We start from the raw sequence: 27,039 nt of genomic DNA, 5'->3' as shown, positions 1-27,039 counted from the left end.
TAAGCCAAAACACACTCTCCTGGCCCACTGATCAGTTTCTGTGTCCACAGGCTGCAAGTGACAGAAGTTTTATACACAAATATATATTAGTGGTTTTCTGCTATGATGGAGGAAGTGCAGCCCTACAGCCCTTATCTCTGTATATTACACCTCTTGGTTTACTCCTTGGTGTACTTGGATGTCTGCTAGGATGCTCAAAAACACAAATGGCCGTCCTCTCCCTGCAGAGGAGCTCTAGGGATTGGAGATCCTCTGCACAAACCTCATTGCAAGTCCAGGGAGCCACCCAAACTAGCTTTTGTTTGAACTTGAATTAAGAGATCAGCCACCATTTGCCATACCCTCCAATTTAATCTTCTAACCTGAAACACCTCCGCTGCACATTGCTTTGCATTTGAAGCCACCTAACAATTTTGAAAACAAAGGCATTTGGATAAACCCTTTCAGCACTTAGTCTCCGAGTCCATTCTCAAGGACACTGGGGTGGCTCAAAGAGCTCCGTTTGAGTTGAACAGTTAACACCATCAGCAGATGACCTCTGAAGAATTATGGGTACGATGGTCAACGAGACCAGCGGTGCACAACAAAGAGCTTTACTTTCCAATGGAGTCGGCCAATTCTCTTAGAAAGGCCGAAGGAATTAAATGGATATTCAGACGGAATTACAGACACTCGCAGCACTATTACACCACCTCCACAAAAGGAGTTTAGTACCACTGGCATCAGTGATAATGTCCTGTTCTGGTTTAATTGCAGCTGCTGGGTTCCAAGCCTGGTTGAAAGACAAAATATAGCCCATGCTGCTTCTGAACTACTACATCCTGAAAACAGAAGGTATCATTACATTGTACTGTGTGTTACCAGCATCCACCTAAAGAACCATTTGGTGGCTGCCTAGGGAATTACTGAGGATGTAATGGAAAATTGTAAGTTTACTTGCATTTCCCAACTCCAGGGCACACCCCCTGCAACTTGGAAAAACAGAGCTCAGTCGCTGCTTCTTAGCCACTTCCCAAAACCAGTCTCTGCAGCTCAGGATGAGAACACCACCAAAGCAGTAAGAGCCCCAGCCCTAACTATAACTGCATAAGCCAGGCTGGATCCCACTGAGATTTCCTTGTCCAGAGCAGCTAGGAACTGTTGCATAGGGAAAATAAACCCTCCTGACAACCAATTCATCCTTTTGGACAATGGCAATGAATCAGCACATCACTTGCAAGAAGCACAAGTAAACTAGCGCAGAAGTTTTCATTTTTGCTCAGTGGAATACAGTTGTCAGCATCTTGCACAATTTTTAATTCTCCTCTCCTGGAAGACAGGACAAAAAAGAAAAAGCCCAAGTCCCTTCCACACTGGTTTTCCACTGGCGTGGTATTAACTGCTTTGGAGTCAGAACAATCCCTTTTATTAGCTAACAACGGGCTAAAGTAGTGAGGGCAGAAATCTCAATCTAGTGCACTTCCTGTCCAACACCGGGTAAATATTTGTTCTTCTCTACATTTGTGCCTCTGGAGCCTTTAACTCCATTTCTGCACCATTTCAGGAAGAATCTGCTTCTGGCATTTGAAAGCTTCTGACCATTAAATCAACGAGTCGGCTGGCATTTCAGATCAGTAAAGTACAAGCTCTCTTTATCCCAGAGTTACCAGGGAGCACTAATAGCTAGGAACTTACAAAAAGCCTTCAGACATGCAAAAATCATGCAAAAAAATGTACAGGGAGATCAACTGGCTAGAAGTACGGTCTTTTAGAGTTTATTGTGAAGCTCAGACTAGCAAGACTCTTCATTATGCTCTTCTCTCTCCTATGAAATCAGCTCATAAATGTCAGCCTGCTTCAAGCTCTCTCATAACAAAAATTAAACAGAGCTTGTCTCTGCACTTTATATGCTGAGCTACCCAAATCCTTTATAGTATTTGAAGATATACTGGAAGAAATCATTTTACTGAGCACTAGGATGCAACTATTTAAGGAACAAAAAGTGGCAACAAACCACTGAAACAAGACTGTTTGATTCATGAAGGCTGAGCTCCAACTGTCCAGGGCAGGATTGGGCCAGGACACCAGGATGACATCTCACTGCCCAGTGAGCCTCTCTTGGAGGGTTTATCCAGACCCAGTACTGATTTCATGGTGAGGTGTCACCCACTCGGTCCCCAGGAAAAGGCTGGGGGGGGGAGACAGAGAACACCTGGCACTGTAACACAAATCAGGACAAGAGGATCCACTCCAGCCATGGCTCATCTGAGAGCACAGGAGAATATGGACTTCTTTCAACTGGAAGCAGGGCAGGGAAGTGCCTTCCCTCCGGTGGATTCACATTGCTCCACAGGCAGATATAAATGCAACCGCTGTGCTAAAGATTTGTCTTGTGCTTCTGCTTTCATGGGGTGGGGGCAGCTATCAGTTTATACTAAGTCCACAAAGCCAGCAGCACAGGAGCTGATCTGGCTGAAAGCGCTTCTGCGACATAAGTTCAGAGACATTTGGGACTACTCAGACCCTTGGTGTCCATCTCGCATGCTGCTGCCCTAAGGGGCTGCTTCCTCCAGCTTCCTGGGAGGACTCACAGGTGTTGCTTTTTCTGTGGCTCCTCTTCAGCTGTTTACTTTGCTGATGAAGGGGAAGGGAGGAAGAGGAAGTTACAGCTTCATTTATCCAGGCTTTCTAAATACAGAGCTAAGTAAACAGGTTGAATAATTGAAACAACTTAAATGTATTTGTCCACTGCTCTGTACAGATGCTGCAAAAATTAGCACAAAACAGCGCTCCAGGCTTTTCAGCTGCAGAACTTTAGCGACTCTGCAGCTTTGAAAGGCAGGAAAAACTTGAATAAGCTGGTTTTCTAAGGGATGATGGCGAGTGTCCTGGCTAAAAGAAACTATAGCTGCATTTCAAGGTGAGAAAGGGACTCCAAAGCAGTGTTTGGCACAAAGCCTAAGAGCTCCTTCTCAAAGAGCAAGGAATCAGAAAAGATACCTGTATCCAAAAGAGTTTCTGAAGGCTACATGGCATGGATGTACTACATATTTGGGCTTCACTCCCATCACTGGTGACACAAACTCTTAGCTAAAATATACAGGAAGAAGATATTTCTGGGTACACTTGTCCCCTTGGCCATCATCACTGTCCCTGACTTAGTGGACTGTCAATGCTCAGAGCTCTCATGCTCATTTGCAGCTGTGAAATGCATCACACTCAGCTTCAGAGGATTCTCCTTTTGAACAAGGTCTGCAATTGTTAAGATCGTTCACTTGATATGGGATTTTCCAAAATTAAGACGACAGCTCCTGGGACGAGATGATTATAATGCACATGTATTACCAAAGAAGTAAGGGCTATGAAGATTGGTAGGGACCTTACTGTGCTAGGGACTACACAGACACAGGGTGAAAAGCTGCTCTGTGCTCCAAAGCACTTTCAATAGGAGATTCAGCCATGAGAGCAGAGACAGTGCATCTCAGAACAACGAGACAGCTTTAGTCAGGGTGCTTGGCAGTGGTCTCAGTGCACCCACAACCTACCTCACCACATTCTTCACCAAGATCATAGTAAACTAAAGACATATTTTATCCAAAAAAAGATAGACCCTATCTGAAAAAAGCTACAAACAGCTCACAGTTCCTACAAGCTACGTAGCTGCATCTGAACAGCAGCCTTCTATGCAAGACCACAGGATTGACTCCCTCGCACTCTCTAATGTTTGGTGCCATCATGCTACGTTTTGGTGCCATCACCTTGTTCTCAAAAGCTAAATCCTGCTGCCATGGTACAATTTGCTCGAGCTTGGTCCATGCAGTTGGTGGGGACACAACAAAACTGTGCTTGTCTATAGCAGCTTACTCCTAAGCCAAAGCAGCAGCACAAACAAGAGCAAGAAGCATTTGTTTGAAAGTGTAACGAGCAGACATTTGGTATCAGGGACTGACAGAGGTGAGAGCTGACATCTCACAGCAGAGAGATAAGAATGGGAGAGACAACATGGGGCCTTGAAAACAAAGACAGGTACCCCATATTTAACAAAGTGAAGAAAGGGGTGCTACTGGAAAGACAGGAACTGAAGGGCATATTTATAAGTGACGACAACAAAAATTATCACTGCAGTGGTTCAGGTGAGTGTGATTGCATTACTTCATAGAGGTCAGAAAAAAAGGATGTTGACGTTATTCAGACGTAAGATAAATGAGAGCCCGTGTGGGAGCTGTTTGGGAGATCCATCAGCTATTCTGGTGGGAAATGAAATGTCAGGTCAGAGAAGGGAATGTCACATCTATTGTTGAATGAAAGGATTTAACTCATCTGGGTGTAGGCAAGATATTGAATGTTTGCATAAAGGCACTGTGAAAAAAGTCCCACCGCTAACCAACGCGAGTAGTAAATGTCTTCTAAAAGACAAAATATGGAACCAAGCCTTGGGAACTCTAAGAGGGACCGCCCTTGCACCCCTTCTTTCTCCTACCTCCACCCCTGGGACACAAACCAACAGAGAGACCATGAAAAGGCAGAGCTGCTCCTCCATCTACCCCTACGTAGATGTGCTCCTTTCATTCACACACACCGAGCAGCAGGAATTGTCACTTTTTACTGCTGTTACCTCTATGGAGTGAGCACAGATAATTGGGATGGTGCTGATATCTGCACCTTCTCATGCATGAAGAGAAGTTGGTGCTTACTGTGGCACAAGTTTGTGTGTCCACTATGTGTCTCATTGAACCTGCAGGCCTTCAACAGTGCAGACAAGCAGTGTCAGGATGATCAGATCCTCAGTGAAATACTGGGGGTTGACCACAGGCATCTCTCCTCTCAGGCTGTAACTCTTAAATGGGCATACATTTGCATAGCTGTAGGTTCAACGGTATTTTCACTTATAGTTTAAATACCCAGTACATGAAACAGCTAAGAACACCACAAATTCATATATATCAGTCTCTGTGTGTCCTGTGGTTGTGGGGAACAGTATTTATTAAGGTAACGGTCATATTTAAAACTGAATTGCATCGTGACTTATTTTTAATTGTATACCAAAAGTGCTAAAGCTACTGTGGGTGGTGAGATTAAGAAGATAGTCTTTTCTGGGATCTTAAGACATATTCCTTGCTGAGGCATGAATGTGTCATCTAAGAGCTAGGATAAAACAGGATTTAAACTGTCTACACCAGCACCGAGTAGCAAGCTATTTCTCATTGTGCATCGCAGCCCAAGGAGTGGTCTAATTAGTGAGCATCCTCGTGGGCCCTAAGGCATCTGCATGTAACTGCAAGTTTCTAACACCACCTTACCACCACATGCACTACAAGTGATGGGATCTCATATCTTCTCCTAGCATATATAGCCCTGACTGGTACTAAGATGTGCTTTCAGGGATCCATGCCAAGTCTGTGGGTACACCTGGACAGCACAGTGAAAACCAGTGTAGAGGTGTCCGAGTATCTGAGGCGAGCTACCAGAAACAGTGGTGGTAGGAAAACACAGCTTGGCAACAGCTATCCGATGTAGGAGCCAGTCCAGGGCACAGCTGCCCTGCAGATATTAGTACACAGCAAGCATAGGAACTGAGCAAAGAAGCAGGAGGTCAGGTCAGGTCTCCCCAAAATGTCTGTTCAGACCAGGATGAAGATCTTAAAGCAAAGTAAGAAAAAAAAAAAGGCAGTGGAACATAAAAAAAAAATCATAATAGGGGATAATTACAGTAGGAGCTTTGTTCCAGACTGCTGTTGTTCAATGTTTCAGACACCCCAAGAGAGCAGCGACTTCATTAAGCGAGACGGAAGCAATGCTGGCTCGCTCACCATACCACCCAGCTGAGGACAGCACAGCACTCCTCCTCTGCTTCCGCCAATTTGCTGTCTTTGCTCCAACCTCATGCCCTGCCCATAGCCACCAAGACTCCAGATTGGGAATCTAAGCAGAATATGACTTAACTTTAAGGGGATATAGTCTTTAAAGACTTTCTTGATCTCATGACCAAAACCACATATTTTTTTATCTATTTTGACCTTAACTATTTTGTTTGTCTTTAAACTGTTTATGCAGTTTATCAAAGCAAGAAACTCACTCTAAAAGAAGTCAGATGTGGGACTGATAAGAAGGATTAAAAGAGAAAGAGAAACATTCACAGTTTTGGTTTTTTTTCCTTTGATCTTTTATTCAACCTGAACCATTAGTAAAGGCAGTTTCAGTTCTAGGCAGCACAGTAGCTCTGAGCTAGTATATATTGGTATTGTTTATTCTTTAAAACACTTGTGCTACGGTTTTACAGTTTAATTTTCCAAAACTTTTATGAAAAAGGAAAAAAGGAAGTGAGACTTAAAGATACATGCACCAGGGAATCTGCAGTACTTTGGGATGGTGTTCAGCCTGTAAGAATAGCTGCCCTAGGTAAAGCCTGGGAAACACAGTCAGCAAACTTTCTGGATTTGACCCAAAGGCTACCAAGGAGAATGTTTCCACTGACTGCAGGGGGTTGGGATCAGGCCCTTCACTGTGGGGGACAGTGGCAGAACGACAGAAAAAGTCTGGTGACTCCAACCAAGTCCAAAGGAGCCGTAAGGAGCCACTGCATTATTTAAAAGCAGACATGCAGAACACTTTGCCAGATACTAATGGGGAAAATTTGATCTCTTTTTAAACCTAGCAGCAAGATTTTCATCGTCCTGATGACAGGAAAACCTATGGGAACATAGAGGGAAACACACTGCAGAAAGAATTGGGAGGAAAACACTGCTACCAGCCAGTTCAGCCCATCAGGAAACATTTGCTGTTTCTCCTTTTCCGCCTCAATGAGCTGGAGGCTTCAAACAACATTCTCCAAGACACAGAGCACGAGGGGACACAGCAGGGAGACAAGTCCCAGCACCAGTGCCCTGGACAAACAGACATCCCCGCTGACTGGTGAGGACTTGGGGACCAGCCCAGGATGACCTTCTGTAAAAGTCACGCTCTGCTCCTCAGTCACCCCTTGGAAAGATGCAACAAGCCCAAATATAACCTAGATTAGTAACACCACACTACTGTATCTGGCTGGGGGAAATTAACTTGGCACACGGGGCAGTCAGGAAAGCACATGAATAATCTGAAGGCAGGAGCTGGAGCAACTCCAATGGCTGAGGACAGAGTGTGATTTAAGCCCTAGCCACAGACACGTTCGCATTCTTGCATTTGCTCATTTCTAGGAGATGAGGTCAAAGAGCTCGCCACAAGAGAGGACGGATGATGTAAACTGGATGTTGAGTGCCAGCACTAGGGTTTCTTTGACTGTGCTCTGCACATACCCAGAGCCTTTCCATTTATAGGAAAGGCCATTGGTATAAAAGGTGCATTCTTCAGTGGGCCAGAGGAGGAGGCATCATACTGGGTATAAAAATGTTAGCACTGTATCCAAAGCTCAGCAATCCCAGTTAAGGGATGCGAGGAAAAACCCAATGTTTTCCCTCTCTAAGGAAGACCTTTCAGGTGGGCAGAGGGCTGGAAGAGAGATTCGAGGAGAAAAATCAGGTATTTTCATCAAGGAAAAGGAATACACCTCCGAGTTCATGGTGTCTTAGTTATTTTCAATAAAAAGAGCTAGATACAATTTTTTTTTTTTTAACCAGCTTTAGGCTAGAAGGATTATGATCGGGACAATTCTTATTTGCCATGCCAAATGGCATGCCATCCCAAGATGCTGTGCATTAATGCAAATATCTTGGGAAAGAGAAAAAATGGAAGAAGAGTAAAATCCCACCAGCAACAAAGTTAAAATTAAATTTTTTTAGACATTTCTACATTATTTAACAATTTAAGTTGTTAGGATTTTCCCTTCCTTTCTGGAGCTCCATTTCAACTCTAACCATACTCCCAGCTTTATTTTTACTGAATAGCGAGTGTTTCCATTCTATAGCTACAATTTCACCCTCTTTAGGAAAGCAAGTGAGTTTCAGGATAGCTCTGACAATTTGAGATATTGGCTAGAGTGAATCAGAGACATCCTGCTCTACAGAAAAGGGGCCTGTTTTCAGCAAGGGCACATACAAGAGAAATACTTTGCCATGAATTGCAGGTTTTTGCTTTGACAGTGGAGTTGTGGTGTCTTTCAGGAGCCATAGTTCAGATGCCTCATGCTCCCTTGGTAGCATAAGCTACCAAGTAGGATGGTATTTTACAGGAGTCTGATGGGTGCAAATCATGGGGGGTACAAATCACTGGAGATGCAGTTCCCTTTGGAAACAACCCCACAGATACAACTGAACTATTAGCTGCATACTCAAATGTATTTTGCAGAAGGGAAAGGAAATTGGCCAAAATATTTGGATTTGGGGATTTCCAGTATTTGGCTTTTGTTGTTAAAAAAAAAAAACAACAAACAAACACCTTGGTTTTGGTTTGTGTTGGATCACCCCAATATTGCTTTTCCTCCATTGAAAACAAACGCTTTTCACTAAAAAAACCAACCAACCAACCACAACAACAACAAAAAACAAACAAACAAAAAATAAAACCCTGTAATACTATAGTTAAGGTTATACACATATTTGGTTAAAGAACATTTCTAATGGCTTGAGAAGGACATCCCTCCAGGTACCAGTGTTTCCCAAAGCATCCTCAGGAGAACACAGCACACATACACAGCACTGCCAGTTTTTCCATCAACTGTACAGTTCCTAAGCGTAGAAAAGGTATTTTCTCCTCTCTGCTAGCAGGCTGCCTCTAGGAATAGTCACTGGGAAGGGAACATGGCAGTTTGAAAGATGGTGGTTGGTTGGAAGAGGATAGCAGAGAGGCAAGGATAGGGTTTAACTTTTGACTCATCTGTAGGGAGACGCATTCAGTTAAAAAGGATGACTGGTAGCTGAGGGGAACTGATTTGAATGCACCCTGGCAAAGTTAATAATTATTTGCCTTTGCCGCTGTTTAAAGAATAGGAATGATGAAAACTGCAAGATGAGAACTTGCTTCTGACTCGTCCTGAGACAGGAGGAGGAAAAAGGAGAGGTGGGGACTAGTTTTGTGTTTTCTTAGATAAGGGAAATTGCAAAAATAGCTGAGGGAAGAGCTTATTTGTGTTGCAAGCTTTAATCTCGGTCTGGCACTGGTGGCAACAGGCTTTGGTCCAGCAGCAGCTGGAGAGAATGACCGTATGAAAAAATCTGTATTATACATGAACATAAATCCAGAATTTTCCATTCCTCTTCCTTCTGCCTGGAAGCATATGGCATCTATTCCCAAAAGTTTCAAATAGCAGACACTGAAGTGATCACTAGCCCTGTGGGCTAGGAATTATTTTTTCACAGCTCTAGGTCTAAAAAAAAAAAAAAAAAGAGTGTATTTTATCCTTGAACATGATGAAATCTTGCAATATATTTATTTTATTACTGAACTCAGGAGAATTTTTAACCTCCCTGGCTGCCAAACAGAGCACAGGAGCTCGCTGACAAGTCCAACAACTGTACTTTTACAGCATACATGACCAGAGGCGCAGTCAGTCCTCGAGAAGATACACTGCAGGATGCGCAAGCTACTGGTGGAAAGGAGCATTTGCACGTGTAATAAGTAATTTGGCAAAAATTTTGCTTCAGCTAAAAATGAATGTGCGCTCGCTATGGCTTCAGCTAAGATGGGTGTGTGCTTGCTATGCGTTTGGAAAAGGGATAGTTTTAAATAGGATATCAGACGAAAGCAACAGTTAGAACTACCGAAAATTTGCAGAACAATGGGTGGTGTAGTTAGCTAAGATAACCACGGAAGTGTAAAGAATGAAGAAGCCACAAGAAGGACATGGTGATAAAGACTTTGGCCCTCCCTCCATGGACTATCAGGAAGACCCCTGAGGAAGCATACCGCCTGGGAGGGGGGCATGTTGCATTCCCAGAACTCATTGATTATGTATTTGGGGGTGGGTTGCATTCCCAGAACACATTGTTTATATATTTGGGGGTGGGTCATGTTCCAAAAACTCATTGATTATGCAAACTATGTTCCAAGAAGAAACATGAATAATTATAAGAAATACAAAATAAAAACAAGCGGTTGTAAAAGTTAAAATGAGGCACAGGAGGAGAAACCCCCTGTGTAACTCCCAGCGCTGTAATAAATATTCTTTGCTCCACCGAATTTGCCCCGGACTAAAATTCAATACAGTGAGCGCGTTTCTCACACACGGGCTACCACAGACCTATGCAAAGCACTACCTGTGAATAGCTCTACTGCTTTCTGACAAGTAGCTCGCTCCACTGATGTTCAGGTTTCCTTTTGGCGCTCAGCTCTGCTGAAACTGCTCAGAGACCACAAACCACACTTTAATAAAGAAAACACACACACACAGAGAAGAGAAATTCCACCACAACTAAAAGCCAGCCATCTTCCTGCTCTATCCACCTCCCACGCTGAGCTTCAATCTTGCATTTAGAACAAGTCAGAAGTGACTGGCTCCATTCAAAGCATTAAAGCACCCAGGACACAGATGCATCAGCAGTTTTATAGTCTTCGTAGGTAGCCACTAGTCATATATCCACATAAACTCAGGGGACTATTTGCCTCCACTTCTAGGCTGAGCAAAATGGGAAGCAGCCAGGAGAGTGAGCATTGTTGGAGAGCCCTGGAACATGGAGTGCTGTGCTCAGACACCTCAGACACAACAGGGCACCCCTCCACTGTGCGCAACAGCTGAGATGGGAGTAGTTAAGGAAGTCAAAGGGAAGACACAGGGGTAGCTGCAAGGCATACCCTGAGGTCAGTGTCCCCCAGAAATGAACAGCTTGAGCACCCCCCTCGCTACGCACTGGAGAGCTTCACTGTAAACACACTCTACTGAAGCAGAGAGCAGTAATACAAACCAGATGCTGTAGGGAATTTTTCCCCCCCTCTTCGTCTGCACTAAATTTAAATACTGAGCTCTTCTTTTGCCAATTTGTTCTTAAAGGGCCTGTGTGCTGCTCTTCATCTCTATCCCACTTGTCTGAATTTAACAGAGACCTCAGCAGCCCTCCATGTGCTGCAACCACCCTAGAAAGCACATGTTCTTCATGAAGTCTTGAAGGCTTTCTAACTACTGTGCCAGTAGCCCTCAGAGCTCCTCTGCCCATTCACCTGGTCTTGAAGGGAATCTTGCAGGTGAAATCACGGCATGAAAGCACTGTTCATTGCTCTGGCCACATAAATGCTAATGGTTAACACAGTGCCGTCCATCCATTTATTCAGGTTCTTCCAAGATGACAGAAGAAGGAAGGGAGAGGTGACATGCAAGATACACTTCAGAAGTTGGGTATCACATTGTAGTGCACACTGCCTACTTAATCAAAAGGACATCTTCACACTTCAGTACTGTGGCGTGACTACATCTAAATTTAGGCAAGGTTTCCCAGGCTCATGACTTGCAAAGCTGTAAGAGTAAGAGAGTTAAAGGCAACTTGGCATGCAACGGGCTCTTGAACATTGCAATACGCAGGGCTAATTGCACACCATCCAGTGCAGCAGAAGTACATAAGCAGGAGTGTAATTGCACACTGGGTAACAACGTTTCCCAAAAGCTGTTTTTCCAGCTTTAATAAGAGGGTAGGCTCAAAAAAACCTCAGCCATAGTGTTTAAGACAACTCTACCCTGTCCCACTGCCGAACATTGCTACTCCAGTAAGAGATGCAGCAAGGAGGAGTATGCACCTGAATGGCAGCTGCTCCACCTCTAGGTCCAAAGTCTTCAAACCAGATGTGAGCCCAAGAAATGTTTCCCCATCCTTGAGGTATATCCTACTTCAGGTTTTTAATCTTCTGGAGAGAGATGTGATAGAGTCAAAATAGGAGCTTAATTCCTACCTCATGTATGACAAAGAATTGCACTTGGCTTTTGAAAATTGTACCAGACCTGATCAACACACAAAGTCCCATCAAGCAGCTAGTTTAATTGTGGTGCCAAGAGCAATCCACAAGCCTTCTATACCAGGTGACTAAAATGAGTATCCCACCACAGGCCTCACCTCCCAGGTAGGGTAATGGAAATCCACTACTTAAGGACATACAGGTCTCACCACAAAGGGCAGCAGAGGAGGACACCCTAGAAGTACTGCCCCTCCAGACAACAGGCTCCACCTGCATTACCAACATCACACTCAAATGGGTCGGCTACGATAGTACAGCTGAACTGACTGCACCTGCCACAGGCATTAAGTCAACACCACCTTCCTAATGATGGCTTTAAGTGATCATGGCTAACCACTAAAATCACATCAAATTTAAACATCATTGAGGACGTGTCCCCATCCTCCCTCCCCTTTGTTGGGCTATCAAAGCCAACAGCTGCTCTGCTTATCTGTAGGGCTTTTTTTCCAGGAAGGTGCCTTAGCCTCGTAGCACCGCTAAGCATCGGCTGTCCTTGGTAACTCAACAAATCACTAGTAATGTAACAGGCCATGTGCCACTCTTAAAAGAGGCAAAATAATGCTAATGCACGTTTTCCTACATACTGTTATATTTCTACTTGGTTTTGGCTCTTCTTGAGAATTAATGCCAAGCCATTCAGTAAGCAGTGGAACTAACGAAGTCTGGCTTCCTACACTGCTCCTGTGCGTGTTCACTGATGTCTAATATGTAACAAACCTATTTGCCTCGCCCCCCCCTCATGGGGGTTGGGCTAGATGATCTCCAGAGGTCCCTTTCAACCCTGACCATTCTGTCCCATCCTGCCACAACTCCAAAAAAGAGCATGCAGTTTACACCTTTCTTCATCGTTGCCTGACTTCTGACTTATTTTCCCCAACTTTGCTGTTATCATAACATCATACACCCTTAGAAGGCAAACAGTCATAGGGCAAGAGGGATGTTCTCTCCTGGAATATAAACTAGCTAGAAGATAGAAGATGAAAGCACAAAATGGCCAGTCTCCATCATGGAGAGAAGTAAGGGGCAGGGAATAAACAACAGTTTATACAAGCACAAATACCACCTGATGTAATTATTAGTGACAGAGAAAAGACGATCAGTTAAGGTAAAAACATATTTTGGTTTACAAAGCCTAGCTGTGAAGAACTAGTTTAATCAAAGGCAGGTGAGTAACACAATGACAAATAAAAGTCACTGGTGATAAATCCCCAAAGATTCACTTGTACTGGAACTAATCAAACATCTTACTGGATCCTAAATTAATTCCAAATAAACTGGGACAAAACAGGGAAGAGCCCTAAACAGCTCACCAACTTATCTGCTTAATGCACAGCAATACCCTAGAAGTGAGACCACAAGTACAGGTGAGGAAGGAATGGGATGAACAACAATTATGGACATTACAATAACAGCACACACTGCTCTGTGCTGTGCCTGCATGCAGAGCACAGTGGGGTCCTGAACCTACACAACAAGAGAGGAGGAACAAAACATTTTTGTAAGCAAACTCCTTAAATCATGAGATGTTCAATTTACTTCTGCTTTATAGTTCAGTAGGAAACAGCAGAATATAATTATGCAGCGATTGTTCCATACATCTACAGCAGATTTTATGTAGAGTTTGACTTAGGTGAAGGTCAGATCAATACTATGTGGCTTACAGTTGGTTTGTTTAGCTTTTTTAAGGCGATACAAAGTAAATCTCCCCTTTCCTGCCCCTCCCTTGCCACTCTTGAAAAAGACATTGTCAAGGTACAGAAATAATTGTTGAAATCTAGACTTTCTGTGGACATTGTGGTTGCATATTAACTACCAGTGAGAAATGCCACCAACAATAGCAGCACTGCGGGTAGCATGGGGAGGTGCCCTTCTCTCATACACAGAAGTGAAACCATTCAAAGAACGGGCTGCTTTTTACCTTGTGCACTGCAAGTTTTGGAATAGTCTTAGAAAGAGTCATTTTGGGTGGATAACAGAACCAGGCTGCTTCAAGACGCAGTGCTTCAGCACCCCCTATAAAACAAGGTATCAAAACCATTGTGAATCATCACAACACGTTATTTGCCTAAACTGAGTATTCATGCAATCATATCTCTAACTTATCCTTTCTTAGCTTTTTTTTTTCTTTCTAGTAAGCTCTGATCTCATCTGAAATGTACATTATTTTAGCTACAAGGTCCCCAACTTGCATACGTTGCTCTCAAAACTCTCAGATGTGGCTCCTGACCACAGGAAACGATCTGTGGTCTCACCTGTCAGGAAGAGCAAAGTACAAGGATGCCCGCTGCTTTATACTTGCACATGGGTAGCTGGAACCACTAATTTTACCGAGAAACTCTCCAGGACACAGGCTCATCTTGTTTTCTGTGATGCATGAAACACTCTGCTGCACAAATTAATGGCCACTAAACCTGTGCACTGAATAGTTTTCAAAATAGGGTGCACTCATTAAAAAAATGCAGAGGTCCTCTACAGCAGTGGTCCCAAGCTACCACAGAACTCCATCACCCTGGGGCTCTGGCACAGCAGAATGTGGGGTTTTTTCTTCCCCACAGGGACAAGAGAAACCTCTAATCCCATATAATTCCTGAACGGCATTTAAAAAAAAAAAAAGAAGAAAAATCTGTTTCTTTGGTAAGTGGCATGGGATTTATTCAACCCAGGAGCATGATAAAATTCCAAACAGTTTTGAGCTTTCTATGGCAATTTTGGACCTACACAACATGCTAGGAGTAGACTGAAGCTGAACTCATCAAGAAGCTTCCCATGACCAGCAATAGGAAAGGAGTTCCCACAGGACCAGAGCACCATCCTAGGTTTTTATCATCCCACAACCTTTTAAATCCTTTACCAGTACCTCAATTTAGGCTACATGAGATATTTTTTTTTTTAATCCTGAAAAAATCACTTTGAGGACCCTCAGAGTGTAATTTGCTGGTGTGGTACGATGTGCAAGCACCACAAAGTTGTGCTTTACATATCCATACTCTCAGCCGTTGTCTCAGTTTCTGAGCAGTCTCTTTTGGCATGCCCACTCAGTACACCCCTGAAGCACACAGAGATGGATGCCTGCTCAGCCTGCTCTTCGTTACCAGAGCTGGTCTCTCAACTCTCACCCCTACTTCCTGATGCAAGTCAGCTGATTTCTTGTATTAGCAGATACACCTGCCAAGTTCCCCACTTGGTGAACACAGACAAAGCTACACCAAAGAAGCCCATAAATTCACGGGGTGCAGGCAAGGCCAGCTTGCTCGCAGGGAGGAGCATGCTATCGCTGACAGGGAAGGCAGCAGGGTGGCAATCCCCTTGTCTTCCAGACAGACCAGCACTCAGTGCTGCCCCACCAGAGAGGTGGGACCAAGATGGGCATGCAGCACACATCATCCTGAGGAGGCTGGCAGAGATGAATCACTGCTGCAGACAGATGTGGTAAACAGCAGAGCCACCAGTGCAGAGGGTCACCCTCATTTAGGGACGGGGCACCCTGTGCTGGGCTGACAGGCTGCTCTGCTGAGCTGTGTGCCACACAGGCCAGAGCTGGAAGAAAGAGAGGAGACTGCTGCCGAAGAGGCACAAGCCAGCATAGCACTGCTGGTATCCAGGGGACAAAAACAGCCCAGGTTTCACACACACCATGAAGGCCCTGACACCCATGCAGCACTGGGGACAGCCCAGCAACAGGGCTGCATACATCCTCCCATCCACTTCTGGTGAAACACCATTTGCTTTCCACCAACTGCACAGCCTTTGGGAAAGCAGGTGCATCCAAGGAGCACATTTTTTTTTTTTAAGTTTTTTTTTTTTTTTTATTAATTGCAAGGAAGAGCAAGTCAATAACAACAGCACAGGCTTCCCCTGTGCCTGCCAGCAGCACCTGCCTCCTCCAGCAGCCATGGAGGATACCCAAGGCCCATTTCACACTATGCTCATCAGCATGGCAAGGAAGGAGATGCAGAAGGGATTGAGTACAACAGCTACAGCACTATGTCTGTAATAGAGCAACACACAGCCCTTGCTACTGTGTCTGAAACCCCACAGGTTCAGCAGAGCAATGAGGTTGGACAGGTTCCCGCTCCTGATGTGAAGGATAAAATGAGGTCTCTGCCAAGGGAAAGGCAAATGATTTACACAAGACATTTCACTTGAGGGTAGGATGAGGTAGCAGGGACCCTACTTTTATTTGGGAGCTACTGTGGCCTGCAACAAAGAGAATTCCTGCTAAAGGATGATGCAAAATCCATACAGGGCAGCCAGAATGATAGAACTGCAAGTCCAAAGCACAGCAAGTGCCACCAGTGCTCATACCAGAGCTGCCACAACCCATTACAGTGATCAACATCCTCTCCAGTGTCCTTCCACTGCAAGGGTCAGGACTTGCAGAAATATCTCGGACTCAGGTGGGAAGAGAACTTCAGAAAGATAATGCCTTGGTGGAAATGTTTTCCTGCCAGGCCCTTCTGGTTCAGACATGGAAGCTCTCATTTCGGAGAGCTTCCACTTGAGCTGTGTGATCACCCTAGCAAAACAATGGTTTGCCCCTGCCCCATGCTATACATTTGGGACAGGCAAGGAAGAAAACGCAGGTATTTAGCAGACTGTGCCCTGGTCCCAGCTGAGCCCTGGCCTGGAAGAGCAATGAAAGCACTATAAAACCTCACTGCAATGCTGAGATACAGGGAAAAACAAAACCTTCACCCCAAGACTGCGCAAGTAGCCTGGGCATATGGCTACTAAGCTGTACCCTGATGCTTCCTTACATAACTTTTTAATCTGTTTCTGCATAGAGTAATCAACTAAAAAGGAGTCTGTAAGACGTGTCAAGCACTGTCTCACAGATAGCCCAGTAGAAAGGCTCCCGCTCACTGAGGCACATCTCGTGCCTGTTCAAGGTAGGTTTCTCTTGCTTTAATCATTTTGCCCATGAATAAATAACGCCTAATGAAAGTGCTCTTACCCTGACAGTATTTGTATTCCGATACCCAGCTGCTACTCAAATGCCTCTCCTAAGACAGTCTCTTGTTAAGATTACAGTAGCAAGAGCAGGAGACGCGGAAGCAGACATTGCCTAACGTAAGTGCTTAAAGCAGTCATTTAGCTTAGTACCAATTTCTTATTTCAGACTTTAGGCCTAAAGACTACTGGATTAGCCCTCTTCACAGAGTCTTTTAAACAGTGTTCTTTATAACATGCATACCTGTACATGACAAAATTAAAGCCTTCTTCACTGTAGACTCATCCTCCATTCAGGCGGCTCCACAGCCAACACTGCTTGAGCAAGCACTTCTACAGACAGCATATGTATGGTGTGTTGCTCATCATTTTGCCCTGTCCTGCTATATACTTAAGAGTAGACACACCAGTACTTCATTCACACTTGCGAATTCCACAGCAGGGAAGTCTCAAACGTGGTATCAGTCACAGCCCTCATGTACATCATTTATTTTAGGGGGAAAATAATGGTTTCACAATGGAGAGTGACTAAGCCAACCACCATTCTTCAGTTACCATGGCTGGTTTTCCACTCAAATTCATCACTGTTGCCCAAGGATTGGTCATAGAAGTCACTATGTCAAGCTCTCTGACCCTGCTGCCTTGTGTTGGGAAACTGCCTAGAGATACCTACTACATACAGAAAGCCAGCAAGAACATTTATGAAGTTAGGGGATTAGACTGAACTTACTTTAATGCATATTCATAAATGCTCATATTCTTACATGTTTGTGTAAGAAAATGCCAAATCATTTAGTCACAGATAATATGTCAGAGTACAGCTCATCTCTTAAAAAAGGATGCCTTCCGTACTCACCATTCCTAATTTTGCTGTTGCCTGACAATTTTCCTTTGCAACAGTTGCTAAGCAAAACATTTGCAATTCAGCTTACTATCACAGCTGATACACGGTGATTGTTCCTAATGGTTACACAGTAAAACGCATGGCTGTTGAGTCTTGTTCCTTTTTTGACCTGCCCTTTTTTTTTTTCAGATCTGTGACACTCCAGTTATTTTATTCTTTACCCAGCGAACGCCTAAATCATTCCTATTGCAATATATGCATGCACAGATACAGTAGAAATAATAAAACTAGCAGATCCTGGATTATATTGCATTAGAAAAAAATATAGAGCCAAACAACAAAAAGCCCACTGACAAGAAACAGATAACCCAAACAGCAGGACATGCAGTTTGTGTACAATCTACAAGTCATCATTGCCATGACATTTGTCATCTATTTTCTCAACTAAGGAATCATCTGAGTGAGGCAAGATGCATGCAGATGACAGATAGCAGTGTTAAATACCATGCAGAAGTCAAATTACCCCTGGTACAAACAGCCAAGGAACATTTATTGCCACTTGTTTCAGAAAACCTAAAAACCTCATTCCAGCAATACCCATACAAGGTCTGTCAATATCTACTGAAAACAAGTATCTTGCTAGCACCCTATGACATCCACCATGAGTCTTCTAGAAATAATCCCAAATGTCTCTAAGTAGAAGTTCAAGTAGATTTGTTTCTCCTACAATAATCCAGTTCAGTGTAGAGACCAACATAGTAAAGTTAATTGAAGACAGACTCAAACTGCTATATTTTTCCTATTTGTGGCTAAAACCGTACCACAGGTTAGCAGTCACATCTAGCACTCAACAGAACAGGAAGCAGGACCTCATGTTCTTTCCACACAAAAGTCAACTTTGCTGAGAAAAAAAAAGTCCTTCTGACAAACAGACACATGGATAGGTTTATATCAAACATGTGCTTAGACTGGGAAACCTCTCCTATTCCCCTTCAGTCCAAGAGATTCCAAAGCAGGTAGACTCCAATAACAAACAGGATGGTCAAAAGAAGTTCTTTTCCATTAGCTTTGGCTTTAGCTTTGGTTTCATCACGGGGTGGGGGAAGGAAAGTACAGCTCTCCATCCTTCCTCTTCCATGTCTAATTCATATAAGCTTCATCCATGGATGATGATCAGATTTTTCAGATAAGACAGAAAGAAGGTGATGGAAAGAGACCTTTGGAAGCATGGGAGAAAACATACTTCTGCAATTCCTGAGAGATTACAGGAGTCTTCAGAAACAGTTTAGGAAATCAGCAGCAATGAAGGTTGCTGCCATGTGTGGAAGCTCTAAGGAGGACAAGGTGGGTCTTCACAGCTGAAATGGTACTATACCGAAGAAAGGAAAAGCCCCATGCTGTGTACATGTACGGGCAGAGATCAGTTTTTTAGGAAAAGGAAAGAAACAGAGGGATCTGCCTCGTGCAGGAGAAGAAAGGTAAATCACACCCTGCCTTGGGCCCCATGGAAGTTTGCTACAGTTATGCCCATACTGATAACAAGGATAAGCTATAGACCCTGCTGCAAAATGACACTTTCCCTCTTGTCCAAAACCACACCTCAAAAACTAATTTGAATTTTATACTTGGTTCTCCACCACCACAACTACTTGTATTCAGTACTGGCCAAACTGATGAGTGACATGCATCCAAATCCTTACACTAAGGGGCACGGCCCCATTTCCCAGACTGGCCACACTTGAGCTTGGATAGCTTCATGCACTAACCTCAGACCAGGGTCCATCCAGAACCTCCTTTGGTAGAGATCAAGTTATTGTGGAATAAGTTAGCTCCTGGCAAAACTCCCCTGGCTTCAAGCTTATACCTATGACAAATGCAGATCAGTCCAATCCAGTCTTTGTTCATAAAACAGTCCATTTTCTGCTCTCCCCATAGCTCCCTCTGAGGGTTGCAGGGACAAGCAAGTCTCGGCAAGAGAGCTGAAGGCAGACTGCACAGCTTCACAGGAATACCAACATGAAATACATTGTTTCAGGGTCCCTGGTTAAGTGCTAATCTTCTTCCGGATTTGGATGCCAACCCCGATTATAAGAAGTATGCAGAAAACAGATATGTGCCATGTGATATGTGTGCTTAACCCTCTGCCTGCTGGCAGCTGCACATCAGAACAAAGCTGCAGTGAGAACAGCAAAACGGCATCCCCACAGACTGATTGGTCTTTTGTCCTTCACTTGGTGCTTGCTGCTGTCTCCTCTGGAAAGCCACGTCCACACAATGGAAGGTTGCAGAAGGATGAATGTGGTTTCCACCACAGCCAGCGCCCTGGAAGTCTGCTTTATTTGGTGATCTACCCCGCTCTGACCCAAGCATATGGCTGGGCACCAGCCACAGCCATGTCCAACAACACCGCTCTACGTGCCACTTCACAGGCAAAAGGGTATGGGGTAATTAAGATCCCGCAGTGGAAGGCTCAAGCTGAGCTTGTCTGTGGGCCAGGAAGAAATAATCCCACTCCCAACATGCTGAATAACCAGTGAGTGGGCTTGAAGAGCGAGGGCACAGCTGTCCCAGCGCTTTCCTCAGCAAGCAATCACATGATTGTTAGACGCTACAATAGGTACTGGCCATCGCCCAGGGGCACCACAGCTACTGCACAAGCATGCAGTGCAGGGCATCGTACTCTGTGCTCCTGCTCCAACTGCTGCCACATGTGTTGTACAGTTATGACCATGCAACCCTACACCAGCACCTACCACAGCTTGGGAAGAGAAAGTGACCTGAACCAGCAGGCTGGATGCCAGGTAAGTAATGAATTTCAGTCCCTCTCTCCCATGGGATCCTCTTCCCTCCCATGGGATCGCATATCCTATCATCATGGCACACAGGGTCTAACCTTTGCAGGGCTCTTCCTTCCTCTTATGCAGTCAGATGGCCACAGAGCATTGTGCTTGGAAGGGAAACATTTTCTTCCTGCACAAATCAGGCAACCCAACTCAGAAAGTGGAGTTTTCACAGCATTAAGTTCAACTTGGTACTTAGCAAGCCTAGCAACACTAGTGGTGCAGGACCTCCTCACACCCTACCTCCTACATCCTATGCACTGCACTGGCAGCTGCCAGAGGAAGTTAGTCATTTCCACATTAGACTGTCTCCCATGCCATGAGCTAGCCAGACCACTTCTTCACACAGGTAAGGTATTGTTAAGTGAATTAGAATTTATTTCTTCCCTTCTCAGCTGCCAAAACAGCTAAGCCTCTCGCACCGCTTAGCAGGCTACTCTCTAGCAGTTCCCCCCCCCCAACTTCCTGATGCTTACGAATCCAACCCTGATAATTTAGAGCCTGTCTCCAGCTCTCTGTGTGGTTTCTCTGTATTTGGGACTGCTGTAGGCCGGGAAAACTCAGCACAGAGCCCTGACATGTTCATGCTGCAGACTTTGAACTATACTTGAAGCAACAGTTGGCAGAGCAATACAGGTCCACATGAACAGCAACCAAGCAGCAAAAGCAGATCAGAGTACTATGTATTTGCTAGGGAATAAAGAGCTAGACACCCATCAGTGGAACAGTTGCAGCAGAACATCTCCCTGTTGACAGGGGATTCCCGCTCAGCTCACTGCAGCGGTAGCCAGCCCTGCCGCATTATCCCAACAGGGAAGCCCCAGCTCCCAGGCATGAGGAGCCAACCCATCACATAGCCCTTTGCTCTCCATACTCCCTACAGCAGCCCTGCCACTCTTTAAAGAGGGGGATCAGACTACTAGTACCTGTTCATGGAAGAAGTCTGGTATTCTGCAAAGCAGCATCCCAAAGTCTTCAGGTTTTGAGCTTTCAGATTTGGAGCACTAAAGATTGCACTTGCTGAGCAGCTTTGTTTCCTCAAAGCTTCAGCAACTGGGTTCATGTGAACGGCTCTAGCAATATCTGCAGGGCCTAAGAGGAGGCAGCTATTGTTCCTGCATAGGCAGCAGAAGCAGCTTCTTTCCCAGCTCAGCAGATGCTGCACAGCAGTTCTTTGACCAGCTATTAAGCACTAGCTTCCAGAAGGCGGGAGACTGCATTGGACTTGAAAATGAGACAGATGCCAAAACCCAGTCCAGGGCCAGTGCTTGGGGAAACAGACAATGTGATGTTCAAAACACAGATCCACCAATATTTATTTCCACAGCAAAAACAGTTAGGAGTCGTTTTCTTCGTCTCTCTCCAGCTCTCTCCCATTCTCTTGCTGCTCCCTCACTGCGGGGACCTATCTAGGTTTAACTCTTCTTCCTCTTATTGTTTTGGTAAATTAATTTTAACACTGATTAAGTTTTTCATCTGGCTCACAGTTCACATCCACAATCAGTTACATTGGAGTAACGCAGAGGCTGTGCCTTGCAAGGGGGGGAAGGAGCAGCCGGGGACCATATTTCTCAGGCAGCTATTGCTAGTGCAGCCCCCTTACTCTATCAAGCCATAAGTATAGTCTCACTGCTTCTAACGTTACTTACTCATGACAGGCAGATTTCCATTCCCCCATAATCTCAGACATCTTGCATGGCTAGAGGTGGTTTTAAACTGCATTCCTACCTATGGAGAGTTAGCGAATAGTTTATTCTTTTCACATGCAGACTAGAACTATCACCTGGTCCAAGCTGCAAAAATTCAAGGAATTTGGGCAGGGCTTAAAGAAAGTGAGAAAGCATTGCTTTGCTTTCCAGCCTAGTGAAAGGTATTCAGAAGCCTGGAACAGAGCACAAACCTCAAGCTCCTTTGGCTGCTAGAGCCAGATCCCCTCCTCATTTGCTGCAGTTCCAAATACCATATTGCTGAGGGACTGGTTTCATGGCTGGCATTGACCACTTTATTGACAAGCTGCCATTAAAGTGGGCAGCCCCACTCTGCACTCACCCTTCACTTCTCCCACTTCACTGCCACCTCCTTCTTCTCTTAACCTTAGGCTCAACAGGATCAACACTGTTACCTGGCTGAAAGCTCACTTATCCATCACGTGTGCAAGTACTGACCACGGGTGCATCCAACTGAGCACAAGTGACAAAGCACAATCAGACTGGGTGGAAGACTGCGAAACTGCATCTGGAGTGAGTCTTGCCCCAAGTAAATGGATAAAAAAAGAACACTCAGCACTCACATATGCAAGAGTTAAATAAATTAGGTTCAAAACATAAGATTTTGGCAGGTCTTTGGAATCATCAGGGACTGTCAATTTGAATATACCTTATGTCACCCTCTGGCAAACTGTCTAGAATACACTTTACAGACTGCAATTACACAATACATTTATTCACCCCTTTTGCAAGGCTGCAGAAATACCAAAGTTCACAAGCCAAAAAGCAGATAAGCACTACATAAACTACATTAAGAACTCTGCAGTATGTTATCCCCCATACACATAAGTGAAATATTTTGCCGAGTCATATCCTCTTGGGAAGGCAAAGCAAGGAGCAAATAGGGGGCAAACTAAGCCCAAGTTAATTTGATGGAAACAGGCATGTCTAGCTAATATTTCTATTCCCTTCTACTACAAAGATGATCAGAGGGCTGGAGCACCTCTTCTATGAGGACAGGCTGAGAGTTGGGGCTGTTCAGCCTGGAGAAGAGAAGGCTCTGGGGAGACCTTATAGTGGCCTTCCAGTACCTAAAGGAGGCCTACAGGAAAGATGGGGAGGGACTTTTTACTAGGGCATGTAGTGATAGGACGAGGGGGAACAGCTTTAAACTGGAAAAGGGTAGATTTAGACTAGATATTAGGAAGAATTTTTTCACTTTGAGGGTGGTGAGGCACTGGAACACGTTGCCCAGAGAAGTTGTTGAGGTCCCATCCCTGGAGGTGTTCAAGGCCAGGCTGGATGGGGCTTTGAGCAACCTGGTCTAGTGGGAGGTGTCCCTGCCCATGGCAGGGGGGTTGGAACTCTATGATCTTCAAGGTCTAAACCATTCTGTGATTCTATGACACTAAGATCAGAAGGGTGGTGGTTGTTCTGGTGCACTGCAATTTCATAACAAATAAGCAGCCTTACAAAACTTTGTTAAGGGTTCACATGAGAAGTCATAGGAGAATGTGACTTACCAATCCACCACACAGGAAGGTCAGAGGGGAACAGAAAACCAAGAAAGTTTTGCCAAAGCCTCACTCTGCTATAGCATCAGGACAGTCCTCACACCCAGAGACACGCTTATCCAAAGGACACCTCTTACTGCGCACTGTGCCCCAGCACTGATGAAGAGCTTTGCTCTTTGCCTAGAGAGAGCTGTTCACTTGGACAGGCCACGAAGACCAAATCCACACCTTCAACTCCCACAGCCTGACTGTCCCCAGCACAAACAATCCCCTGCCTCAAGCCTGCTTGCTGCTGCCCTGCTCAGAAGCAGAGCAAGGCTTACTTGGGGGCTGCCGGAGCCCACCACCAGTGGGGGACTTCCAAATAAGCTCTGAAGGAAAGCAGCACCACCAAAATAGTCTATGCGTGAAAGAATTTATTAAAAACTTACCAACAAAAAGTTTCAAAAGCTCTTTTCAGTACCACATAGTTTTGTTAATGTATCAGACCATGAAAGCCAGCAACCCACCTAAGCAGAACAGCAATCTTCAGTCCAAAGCATAGGAGATCACTCAACATAACAGCAGAGTAAAATGGGAACACAGATTTCCCTTCCTAACTCCAGTTAATGAAGGTAGGGCAAGGAAGGAAAGGGAGAAGAGGAAGAAGGAGAATTTGGAATAGGGAAATACAGACAGAAAAAGAGATATCAAGGAGTACCATCAGAGGCTTTAAAATCAAAGCAAAATTTAACAAGAAATAGTATGCTGGTGATTTTATTATGTTTGGCTACACCCACAGCAGAAACTCGCTACAAAAAATCTGCCACACTATACTAGCAGAGTTGGAAGGGTGTGGAGAAAGGGACATCTATACTTGCATTTTTGTAGCAGCACGCTGAAAGCAGACATCTAAAGCTAGAGATGACAGAAATACACAAGCACCACTCTGAAGTGGTCTATTACTAGGCTTCATCCTGAAGAGAGACTGGGAAGCACTCGAGCAGGGTGTGCCGATAGCAGCTGCGCCAGCACCTAAAGCCAACAGCAAGTCAAACACATGGTGCTAGTGCAGAAGAATACAGAATTGAAAATAATTTCTTTGAGTCAAGTGGATTCTAAGCAAGTACTGCAAACAGGGAAGCAACTTTTATGTGCTGTAATCAGCACAAGTGGGTCTTAAGACAACACTTAAAAGTTAAAAAAGAAAAAAAAAAAAAAAAAAAAGAGAGGGACCATTTAAATTCAGTTACCATTGCTTCAGTGCTCATGGCCTTGCACTTGCAGCATCTGGGAATTACACTCACCGATCAGAGTTTTGCTGTGCAGGGCACTGTACAAACACAGGGCAGAAACACTGCCCCTTTCCCCCAAATACCATACAGGTTGAGTGTGGCAAGAGACTGCCACACAGTCCCAAGGGGTGAGAACATTTCCCCCCCTCCCCCCCAAGCCAAATCCAGAGCACATGAAACAAACTCATTCTCAGAGGTTGTTCCTCTATTTGTTCCACCTGCCAGTGGCCATGATGCAGACTGCACATCACAGTATCACAGTATGCTAGGGATTGGAAGGGACCTCAAAAGATCATCTAGTCCAATCCCCCTGTCGGAGCAGGAACACCTAGATGAGGTTGCACAGGAAGGCGTCCAGGCGAGTTTTGAATGTCTCCAGAGAAGGAGACTCCACAACCTCCCTGGGCAGCCTGTTCCAGTGCTCTGTCACCCTCACTGAGAAGAAGTTTCTTCTCAAATTTAAGTGGAACCTCTTGTGTTCCAGCTTGAATCCATTACCCCTTGTCCTATCATTGGTTGCTACTGAGAAGAGCCTGGCTCCATCCTCATGACATTCCCCCTTTATATATTTATAAACGCTAATAAGATCACCCCTCAGTCTCCTCTTCTCCAAACTAAAGAGACCCAGCTCCCTCAGTCTTTCCTCATAAGGGAGATGCTCCACTCCCTTAATCATCTTAGTTGCCCTACGCTGGACTCTCTCCAGCAGCTCTCTGTCCTTCTTGAACTGAGGGGCCCAGAACTGGACACAATATTCCAGATGCGGTCTCACCAGGGCAGAGTAGAGGGGAAGGAGGACCTCTCTCGATCTACTAGCCACCCCCCTTCTAATACAGCCCAGGATGCCATTGGCCTTTTTGGCCACAAGGGCACAGTGCTGGCTCATGGTCATCCTGCTGTCCACCAGGACCCCCAGGTCCCTTTCTGGGCAGGACCCCACATCTTATAGCACCTCTATTGCCCAGCACCACACAGGAATGAAGCCTGGAAAAGCAGCAGGATATTGCTCAAGAGCAAAATGAAAACCCTGTAATGGGAGTAGATTTTGGGGTGGGGCTGGTTTTTGGGTGGGCTTTTTTTCTGGGGTGTGCTGGTGATGGTTTTTTGTTCTGTTTTTTTGTTTGTTTGTCGCTGGTTTGGGGTTTTTTTGGTTGGTAGGTGTTGTTGTTTGGGTTTTTTTGGGGTTGTTTGTTTGGTTTTTTTTGTTTGTTTGTTTTTTGTTTGTTTTTTTTAAACTTCATCCTTAGGCCAAAAAGACTTTTCACTTTTCTGATTCCATCACAGGCCAAATATTGCAAATGAATAACCTACTCAGCTGCTGAGTACAGCATGCCTGCCAACTGATGGCTGGCAGCTGGGCAGCTAGGTATTTACCACTGCAGGGCCTTTGCTTGCCGCAGTTGCACGTACTCATCCCACCCTCACCCTTTCTCATCCAGCAGTGCTCTCCACTTTAAAAGCTGCCCACACTTGTTCCTCACCACGGTCCTTCTCCTCCTCAAGAAGGAAGAGCCTGAGTTACAACAAGCTTCATCTCGGGAGGTAAAAATGAGGAAGCAGAACAGAGGCTGGAGGGAGACAAGCGTGCTGGTACTGCCCTCCTGTCAGGGTATGAAGGGAAGGGCAGGAGAAGCCTTCAGGAAGGCCAGCTCATTGCTCTCAAAAGAAGAGGTAGCTGAAGAACGTAGCAGAAGGATGCGTCTGTTTGCAAACCCCAACTCCTACAGAATGAATCTGCATGGCCAGGAGCTGAAGTCTCTCAGCTTTGCCTATGAAGTTAGTAATTTGATGGGTGAGGGGAGAGCACAGACACTGTGCATAGAGGCAAGAAGGTACTCTGACAGCAAGAGGAGACATTGAGCCTGCAGCAACATTGGAATTTTCTACTATGTAATAAACCAAATGTTAAGTACTACTACATCACACTTTCAATGCCACCAACTGCCCTGCCAGTCCCACCCAACACCAGTGTCTTCTGACACACAGCTTGCAAAGAGAAGCCTCTTTCTGACAAAGGGGCAGTAGGAGATCACCATGAGCTGGGCATGCCAGCTCATCTCC

The 27,039-nt window shown here is 44.9% G+C and overlaps 1 protein-coding gene across 4 annotated transcripts in view; it reads right to left on the bottom strand.

The window, feature by feature from the left end:
- ACTN1 (actinin alpha 1) overlaps window positions 1–27,039 on the bottom strand; it is a 94,156-nt gene that overhangs the window by 55,670 nt on the left and 11,447 nt on the right. The window lies entirely within an intron of this gene.

Source organism: Vanellus vanellus (assembly GCF_965231255.1).
Source record: "Vanellus vanellus genome assembly, chromosome: 6".
NCBI lineage: Eukaryota > Metazoa > Chordata > Aves > Charadriiformes > Charadriidae > Vanellus > Vanellus vanellus.
This window is presented reverse-complemented; position numbering and strand designations above follow the sequence as displayed.